The sequence below is a fragment of the Zingiber officinale genome, chromosome 11A (assembly GCF_018446385.1).
Source record: "Zingiber officinale cultivar Zhangliang chromosome 11A, Zo_v1.1, whole genome shotgun sequence".
Classification (NCBI taxonomy): domain Eukaryota; kingdom Viridiplantae; phylum Streptophyta; class Magnoliopsida; order Zingiberales; family Zingiberaceae; genus Zingiber; species Zingiber officinale.
Genome location: NC_056006.1, coordinates 36020973 through 36032149, shown reverse-complemented (window position 1 = coordinate 36032149; position 11177 = coordinate 36020973).

Here is an 11177-nt window from a genome sequence, read left to right as displayed (position 1 = left end):
TATGACCAACGGAGCCAAACAGCAGAACCGCCACACACCTGCCTAATATACCACTAAACCATGAGTGGGGGTGTGTGCAGTACATGTAACTGGCGATGGGCTCAACCATAGTGGAGCCGACAATCGCACAGCATGCAATCATGATGCATGTCACTATGCATAGCAAAAACTGATCAACATAACCATATCCATATATACAAAAATGGGTACTGTAAAAGCGAGGGTCACATACCAAAATCTAGAGTACACAGATCAGATAGAATATCAAAACATATGTCCTGAACATAACAAGTATGGTATATCCTGATCAGCATAGAAAAATCCATATACATATAATATGGGTACCACAGTATCAGTAGGTCAAATCCACGGATCTAGGATATACAAGTCCTCTAAGGTATAACAACCTAGATCCTAAACATATTCCCCTTCCATAACATATGTACCAACTATATACACAGATCAAAGAATCAAGGTCTAGGTACACGAATCATATATGATATACAAATAGAGGTACTCAAATCTGGTATGGCACAAAAACCTAAGTATCAGATAATTTAGATACACATGCCAGAAACAAAAATCCAGAACCTAATCCTAACCTCAGTAAAGCATGGTATGTCACTCTAGAAACTAAGATACTCATGGCAATAAGATACTCATGGCAACAAATCACGAGATATAAGCATGGACACATCACAGGCGACAAACCTAACATGCTATGGATATCAAACAGTGACATACCAAAGACAAACATGTTCATTGCTTGCAGTTATAAAGTACTATGCATATCCAAAGACAATATCATAAATGATAAGTCAAGAGGTACCCGCCTCCGATCGGAAGGTCCAAATCCAGTCCAAATTCGTCGTCGAGATGCTCGTCTCGTGTCAACGTCCTGTGACAACATGATATACCGATTTAACTAATTGCATATTAATTAATTAGCTAAATCGAATCCTCGAGAGGCTAACCTTAATCTAAATCCAATTATAAACTCTAATTGGATCATCTAACTTCTCAATCATTTCTTGACTAATTCATTTAAATTAGGACTTGCAATAAGCATAATTCATTACAAGTTCTAATCCAAATCTAGCTAACCAATCATTTAATCCATTTAGGTTAGGGGATCTCAGCCATTTCCCATCAAATTTTTGGATTTAAATCCATAAACAAACTCAAACCAAAACTCACCTATTAATTTAGCCGGAGAAGTGTTGCCTCAGCCTATAGCTCCCTGTTGGAGCAAATCTGTTGTTGGAGCAAGGTAACTAGCCCTAGAAGTTACTGCCTGAATTATATTGTCATCACTGCAAACAAAACTACTATCAGGGACATCCATCTCAGCCAATACCACATCCATAAGCCCAAAGCCCTTACGAATCAAGAACACAACCAACTGGCTTACCCAATTTCACATGCTTGAATTTTGTCGATGCTAGGACACCGAAGACGCCAACACGCAGTGACCTAGTGCTATCAGAAAGAGGCGACCCGACGACAACTCTATGGCACTATAAAAAGCATGGCTGCCGAGAGTCCCTTTGGTACCTGTGGTCAAAAGTGGAAATCCAACAATGGCAACAAGCAGATCAAAGTGAGGATGCGCAAGAAAGGGAAAATCTAGGGCACGGGAGGAAATCGACAACCCTACCTCAACCGGCGGTGACTCAACCGGAGCAGGCGGCGGTGGAGACGACTAGGGCCCCGGTGCTAGGCAGAGGGGAGGTGGCGCCCAGCGACAAGATGGCGATCGACGCCGGGTCGGGGAGAAGAGGAGCGTCGGCGTTGAAGAGGAGTGAGGGGGAAGGAGATCTGCCCAATTTCCTGCTTTTGCCGAGGCTTTGGTCGCGTGGGAGAGGAAGTGCGAAGCGGCGCCGGTTGGGGAAGATGATCGGAGGTGGGGGAAGAAGAAAGGGATCGGCGTAAAGAGGGAAAAAGGATCGAGTGGAAAAGGAAGTTAGGGCACGACATGGTTTCGGGTTCGGCAGCGGCAAAGAGAACGAAACGGCGACAAATGAGGAAAAGGAAAAAGAAATAGAAAAAAAAATAATTTCCAACTTTTCCTCGCTTAAATGGGTAGCCTAAACAGGCTTTCCCGGACCCCATTTTATCCCCGTAAATTCGTCCATACGAGCTATGAAAAATTCCCGAAAAATATCCAAAAATTCTGGAAAATTCCCTTATTAATATTCGCCTATTTTCCGGTATTTTACATTCTCCCCCACTAATAAAAATTTGGTCCCCAAATTTCGTTATCTACCATCAGCAAGTACTAACAACAGATATAGAGTATAAATGCTGAACGATAAATAAATCACATACCTCAAGTGAAAAGATAGGGATATCGAGCTCGGATAGTATCCTCGAGCTCCCAAGTAGCCTCGTCGTCCGAATGATGCTGCCATCCGACTTTAACCAGCCGGATAGTCTTGTTCCGCAACTGACGCTATTTCCGGTCTAGTATCCGTACCGGAATCTCCTCATAGGTAGCGTCAGGCTGGACGGGAACTGAGATATCTGTCGGCACATGTGTCACCTCAGCAAGTCCTCTAAAGTCTGAAAGGTCCGCTGTGACTATCCATCTGTCTGAGGATGGAAAACTGTACTGAAACAGAGCTGCGTGCCAAGGTCTGCTGCAGACTCTGTCAAAAACGAGACGTGAATCGGGGTCTCTATCCGAAATAATAATCAACGGGACACCACGTGATCTGATGATCTCCCGGCAAAACAGATCTACCAATCGATCCAGGAAATCTGTTCTCCGATTATCCAAAACGTACGCGGATTTGGGTAATTGATCAAAGATTACCCAAATCGCGTCATGGTCTCGTCATGTCCTCGGCAAACTCACCACAAAGTCCATAGTAATATGTTCCCATTTCCACTCAGGAATAGGAATCGCTGAAATAAGCCGACAGATCTCTAATGCTCGGCCTTCACTTGTTGACAGACAAGACATCTAAATACAAAATCCGCGATGTCTTCCTTCATGTCGTTCCACCAATAGAAACACCTCAAATCTTGGTACACACGGGTACCGCCTGGGTGGACAGCAAATCATGAGCGATGAACCTCCGAAAGTAACTCCCATAAGACCGGACGAGACTGAAGTACGCATAATCTGCCTCGGAAGTGTATAACACCCTCCTCGTCTCGTGTGAACTCGGTCTGCTACCCGGAAGCTATCTGGCTGCAAATAAACTGCAAATACTGATTAGCAGCTTAGGGCTCTCGGATCCTCATCCTGATTAACGACTGAGCAACCATGGTAACCAGAGTACCCTGCTCTGTCTGTCCTATCCTCTCAAGGCCCCAAATCGGAGAAACCTTGAATCAAGTCTGTGACCACAACTCGGTGGCAAACTAAAGTCCCTCTGGACTTCCGGCTAAGTGCATCGACAACCACATTAGCTTTTCCTGGGTGATAGCTAATGGTACAATCAAAATCCTTCAGGAACTCCATCCATCTCCTCTGTCGGAGATTTAAGTTCCTTCTAAGCGAACAAATATTTGAGACTCTCATGGTCCGCGAGAATCTCAAATGTAACGCCGTATAGATAAGGCTACCAAATCTTCAAGGCACAAAATAATGACGGCCAGCCACAAGTCATATACTGGTAGTTCTACTCATGCTCCTACAACTTTCGAAAAACATAGAAGACTACCGTGTCGTGCTGCACCAAAATAGCGCCCAAACTCTGTAGTCATGCATCGGTATAGAGCACGAATCTGTCCTCTTCAGAAGGTAAAACCAAAATCGGAGTCATCCCTAGTCTCCGCTTCAGCTCCTCTAAACTGGTCTCGTAGTCCTCGGACCACGTGAACTTCACGCCTTTCCTGGTCAGGCGTGTAAATAGCATAACAATCCGTGAGAAATCCTCAACGCATCTCCGGAAATATCGACCAAACAAAGGAAGTTGCGAGCCTCTTCTATAGACTCTGTCTACTCCTAACAGTAACATCCTCTATCTCCTGTGTAACCACGGTATACTCCTACTGGTGACCGTGTGTCTCAACTATCTCACAGAAGACAACCAAAATACACACTACTGATCTTCACATATAGATGTTCTCGTCAAAACATCTCTAGGACTATGCAAAGGTGGTGTACTTGACTCACCTCAGATCCGTAATAAATCACAACATCGTCAACAAAGACAATGGAAACTGATCCAAACATTCTAGGGATACCCAAATCATCGAGTCCATGATAACATCTAGGGCAACTCAAGCACTAATGGTAAAACCAAGACACATAATGTTCGTATCACAGACATTCCTAACCATAAGATCCTCAACAATAAACAGATCTAATCACCAACGATATATAATCACCAAAGAATAGAACCTCCAGTGTGAGAGCAATGCTCTATCACATGAAATACCACATATGTGGGAGCAACGCTCTACCACAAGAAATCCTCCATATGTAGGAGCAACGCTCCACCACAAATAATCCAAAATATGTATCCACAATAAATATGGGAGCAATGCTCCGCTACAAACAATCCGCAATATGTAGGAGCAACGCTCCACTACAAAACAATCCCTAAATATGTGGGAATCCAGAATATGTGGAAGCTACGCTCTACCACAAACGATCCATAACATGTGGGAGCTATGCTCTACCACAACAATACATAAGTGCCCAAAGCACCTAACTATCTAGCTAGAGACTGCACAAGATCTCTCTACCACAGATCACTGTGGGTAGCCTAGGGTATAACCACCCAGTAAGCAAATCAAATCCATAGTCAACTCTATCATCCTCCTAGTGGGTCGGTCACCCGCTAATGGGAGAAGTAGTTGACAGGGTAAAACAACTAATATCATAACGTAGACATTTAATATTCTACATTTAACATAGGTAGAATCATCATGATGCTACCAACCATACATAAGACACACGTGCACACACAACATATGTATGATCGACATAATCCTCCAATTGGTACACACCAAAAATACTCACATCATAGGTATAAATCACCGTGATACCTCCAACAATGTATACCGAACCCGTGTGCATATATCATCGTAGGTAAAGTCAACAATACCCCTCAAACAATACTCACATGACAAATATACACATATGCCAAGAGTATAATCAACATATACTTCCAATAAGGCATACTTAAACTCAGGTGCATTCACAAATCACGCATAATCAACAAGATACCTTAGATACCACACCAAACACATATGTACATATCACAACACAGATTTAAATCGATAAGATACCTCCAATATGTCAATCAGGCACGTACAGCTAACCAAATAGCTATAATCCACAAGAAACCTACAATAACCATATCTAGATGGGAATACCTCACTATCCACAAATGAACTATCCATCATAGAACTCTTTCAACTCATAACAATCATATGTACACTTCATAGATATGCATAATCAGCATATTTAATCCAATCTATCACACAAACCCTATGTCATCCTCTAAGTTATCCAATTAGGTACATACAGTCTAAAATTACAGTACCCATGGAATAGGATACATCGATCCTCTATCAACTGACCAAATCATCAATAGTATATGACTAATTCAATCCTTTCCCACGTCAGTATAAGCTAGATACTCGATGTGCTCAAGATATCCAACTAAGCACAACAACTCAAGATTCAAACATCTAGAAGTAAAGTAGGTCAATCCCCTACTGTTCGGGTCAACAAAACTAATCGGTCATCTACTAACCAATCAAGAATAAATAAAGCCTCTACAAGCATCTAAGGTAAATCGATCACGACTACCCAAGTCAACAAACATCAATCTATCTTCTACTGACCGATCTAACAAGAATAAATCAATTATCTACGGATGAAATTAACTAAGATAACATGTTATACTACTGGCTAGGTCAACATAATGATATAGATTCTATCCACTACCCAGCTAATAAAAGAAAAGGCTGGTATGTGCCTCAATCAGCTAACCAACTAGTAATGACAGAAGCTAAAAGCTACTGGTGTATGATATGAAAAATCACCAGAAACAGTAATCCCTCAATCTCTATTAAGGTCAATCAAGATCAGTGGCTAACTCATCACATGTAATATACGCTACAACAACCAGACAGGTACTAATAAAGTATACTAATACAGGTGATAAACTGTAATGGTCAACAGGGTATATACTAACAGAAAGGTAGAATAACAGTATATACTAACATACCTCCTATAGCTTGGAGATGTCCTGCTGCTGCCAGGTCCCAAAACCCAAAAAGTCACATCGAGAAGACCAAAACACGAAATCCGAAACACCGGAAAAATAAGACACGTAAGTCGATCTCTGATACCAAATAAATTGATATCAGATAAATCTCGAAAATCCAAAACACATAGCAAGTATCGTATACCTGCTCTGATACCACTAAATTGTCACGCCCCGGAGGAGTCCCTGTCCGAAGAAATTTCGGCAGCACCTCCCCTGTACGGCGGACAATCTGACACTTTCTACATACACAATATACATCAGCCACAGGCGGCTGGAATATATACACACAACCACGCAGTTATATATATATATCATCAGCCCACTTGGCTGGAACAAAACCAAAACACGGAAAATGACAGAAACCAAATACAAACCAAAACACAAAGACTGCTAGCCGGCTAGGCTTACACAACCAACAACCAATACAAAACATCACATACAACATCAACACTCCGAACACAAAAATCGGAACACACAAAGTCAAATACATACGTCTCATATACCAAGATCAAATAACAAAAATGCGGAGATATGGCTTCTGATGTGACGTGGGGACCAGGAGACAGAATGCTCCAAGCGACACCATAAATAACCTGCTACTGAAAAGATAGTGTCAACGGGTGAGTTCAACAACTCAAATGAATACCAATGGACATGAGTAGTAAGATATATCTAACAATAAACATGGAATACAACTTCCTAATCATATATAGGAATACGAAACCGAAAGGTAATCGAGGAAGTCAGACTCACCAGAACTTCTATCCGACATAAAAGGGTCGCCAAACCGAAAGTGTCAATAATCCTGTATGCAGGTCAAAAGTATGTATCCAACCAAAATGCAGCAATCAAATGCAGCAAACACAATCATAAAAATATAAATGCATCAATGCATATGATGCTAATGATGCGTCCTGGTCACCCCTGACGCCAGTCAGTCATCTCACACACAAATGGTGAGACCGAGTGGGTAGGGCTGTGACAACCGTGCACTCTGTCGTCACTGCTCCTGATGAGTGACCGAGTGGACGGGATGCTGTCGGAGTACTCCTGTCCTGTGACCCCAAATCATAAATGGGGGAGCTCAATGCTCTCATCTCCCGGTACACGATGACGGGGAGGGAATCTCTGCCGGCTACCACGCTGAGTCACCTGACCAACGGAGCCAAACAGAGTCCACCGTCTGCCGGCGACTACACTGCTACACTAAATGCCAACGGAGCCAAACAGAGCGAAACTGACTGCCGGCTACCACGCTGGGTCATATGACCAACGGAGCCAAACAGCAGAACCGCCACACACCTGCCTAATATACCACTAAACCATGAGTGGGGGTGTGTGCCATGTAACTGGCGATGGGCTCAACCATAGTGGAGCCGACAATCGCACAGCATGCAATCATGATGCATGTCACTATGCATAGCAAAAACTGATCAACATAACCATATCCATATATACAAAAATGGGTACTGTAAAAGCGAGGGTCACATACCAAAATCTAGAGTACACAGATCAGATAGAATATCAAAACATATGTCCTGAACATAACAAGTATGGTATATCCTGATCAGCATAGAAAAATCCATATACATATAATATGGGTACCACAGTATCAGTAGGTCAAATCCACGGATCTAGGATATACAAGTCCTCTAAGGTATAACAACCTAGATCCTAAACATATTCCCCTTCCATAACATATGTACCAACTATATACACAGATCAAAGAATCAAGGTCTAGGTACACGAATCATATATGATATACAAATAGAGGTACTCAAATCTGGTATGGCACAAAAACCTAAGTATCAGATAATTTAGATACACATGCCAGAAACAAAAATCCAGAACCTAATCCTAACCTCAGTAAAGCATGGTATGTCACTCTAGAAACTAAGATACTCATGGCAATAAGATACTCATGGCAACAAATCACGAGATATAAGCATGGACACATCACAGGCGACAAACCTAACATGCTATGGATATCAAACAGTGACATACCAAAGACAAACATGTTCATTGCTTGCAGTTATAAAGTACTATGCATATCCAAAGACAATATCATAAATGATAAGTCAAGAGGTACCCGCCTCCGATCGGAAGGTCCAAATCCAGTCCAAATTCGTCGTCGAGATGCTCGTCTCGTGTCAACGTCCTGTGACAACATGATATACCGATTTAACTAATTACATATTAATTAATTAGCTAAATCGAATCCTCGAGAGGCTAACCTTAATCTAAATCCAATTATAAACTCTAATTGGATCATCTAACTTCTCAATCATTTCTTGACTAATTCATTTAAATTAGGACTTGCAATAAGCATAATTCATTACAAGTTCTAATCCAAATCTAGCTAACCAATCATTTAATCCATTTAGGTTAGGGAATCTCAGCCATTTCCCATCAAATTTTTGGATTTAAATCCATAAACAAACTCAAACCAAAACTCACCTATTAATTTAGCCGGAGAAGTGTTGCCTCAGCCTATAGCTCCCTGTTGGAGCAAATCTGTTGTTGGAGCAAGGTAACTAGCCCTAGAAGTTACTGCCTGAATTATATTGTCGTCACTGCAAACAAAACTACTATCAGGGACATCCATCTCAGCCAATACCACATCCATAAGCCCAAAGCCCTTACGAATCAAGAACACAACCAACCGGCTTACCCAATTTCACATGCTTGAATTTTGTCGATGCTAGGACACCGAAGACGCCAACACGCAGTGACCTAGTGCTATCAGAAAGAGGCGACCCGACGACAACTCTATGGCACTATAAAAAGCATGGCTGCCGAGAGTCCCTTTGGTACCTGTGGTCAAAAGTGGAAATCCAACAATGGCAACAAGCAGATCAAAGTGAGGATGCGCAAGAAAGGGAAAATCTAGGGCACGGGAGGAAATCGACAACCCTACCTCAACCGGCGGTGACTCAACCGGAGCAGGCGGCGGTGGAGACGACTAGGGCCCCGGTGCTAGGCAGAGGGGAGGTGGCGCCCAGCGACAAGATGGCGATCGACGCCGGGTCGGGGAGAAGAGGAGCGTCGGCGTTGAAGAGGAGTGAGGGGGAAGGAGATCTGCCCAATTTCCTGCTTTTGCCGAGGCTTTGGTCGCGTGGGAGAGGAAGTGCGAAGCGGCGCCGGTTGGGGAAGATGATCGGAGGTGGGGGAAGAAGAAAGGGATCGGCGCAAAGAGGGAAAAGGATCGAGTGGAAAAGGAAGTTAGGGCACGGCATGGTTTCGGGTTCGGCAGCGGCAAAGAGAACGAAACGGCGACAAATGAGGAAAAGGAAAAAGAAATAGAAAAAGAAAAAAATAATTTCCAACTTTTCCTCGCTTAAATGGGTAGCCTAAACAGGCTTTCCCGGACCCCATTTTATCCCCGTAAATTCGTCCATACAAGCTCTGAAAAATTCCCGAAAAATATCCAAAAATTCTAGAAAATTCCCTTATTAATATTCGCCTATTTTCCGGTATTTTACATTCTCCCCCACTAATAAAAATTTGGTCCCCAAATTTCGTTATCTACCATCAGCAAGTACTAACAACAGATATAGAGTATAAATGCTGAACGATAAATAAATCACATACCTCAAGTGAAAGATAGGGATATCGAGCTCGGATAGTATCCTCGAGCTCCCAAGTAGCCTCGTCGTCCGAATGATGCCATCCGACTTTAACCAGTGGATAGTCTTGTTCATCGACGCTATTTCCGTCTAAGTATCCGCTCGAATCTCCTCATAGGTAGCGCAGTCGGACGGAACCCGAGATATCCGGCACATGTCACCTCGGCAAGTCCTCTAAAGTCCGAAAGGTCCGCCGTGACTATCCATCCGTTCGAGGATGGAAAGATCGTGAAATGCAGCGTGCCAAGGTCCCTGCAGACTGTCAAAAGCGAGACGTGAATCGGGTCTCTATCCGAAATAATAATCAACGGGACACCACGTGATCTGATGATCTCCCGGCAAAACAGATCTACCAATCGATCCAGGAAATCTGTTCTCCGATTATCCAAAACGTACGCGGATTTGGGTAATTGATCAAAGATTACCCAAATCGCGTCATGGTCTCGTCATGTCCTCGGCAAACTCACCACAAAGTCCATAGTAATATGTTCCCATTTCCACTCAGGAATAGGAATCGCTGAAATAAGCCGACAGATCTCTAATGCTCGGCCTTCACTTGTTGACAGACAAGACATCTAAATACAAAATCCGCGATGTCTTCCTTCATGTCGTTCCACCAATAGAAACACCTCAAATCTTGGTACACACGGGTACCGCCTGGGTGGACAGCAAATCATGAGCGATGAACCTCCGAAAGTAACTCCCATAAGACCGGACGAGACTGAAGTACGCATAATCTGCCTCGGAAGTGTATAACACCCTCCTCGTCTCGTGTGAACTCGGTCTGCTACCCGGAAGCTATCTGGCTGCAAATAAACTGCAAATACTGATTAGCAGCTTAGGGCTCTCGGATCCTCATCCTGATTAACGACTGAGCAACCATGGTAACCAGAGTACCCTGCTCTGTCTGTCCTATCCTCTCAAGGCCCCAAATCGGAGAAACCTTGAATCAAGTCTGTGACCACAACTCGGTGGCAAACTAAAGTCCCTCTGGACTTCCGCTAAGTGCATCGACAACCACATTAGCTTTTCTGGGTGATAGCTAATGGTACAATCAAAATCCTTCAGGAACTCCATCCATCTCCTTTCTAAGTGAACAAATATTTGAGACTCTCATGGTCCGTGAGAATCTCAAATGTAACGCCGTATAGATAAGGCTACCAAATCTTCAAGGCACAAAATAATGACGGCCAGCCACAAGTCATATACTGGTAGTTCTACTCATGCTCCTACAACTTTCGAAAAACATAGAAGACTACCGTGTCGTGCTGCACCAAAATAGCGCCCAAACTCTGTAGTCATGCATCGGTATAGA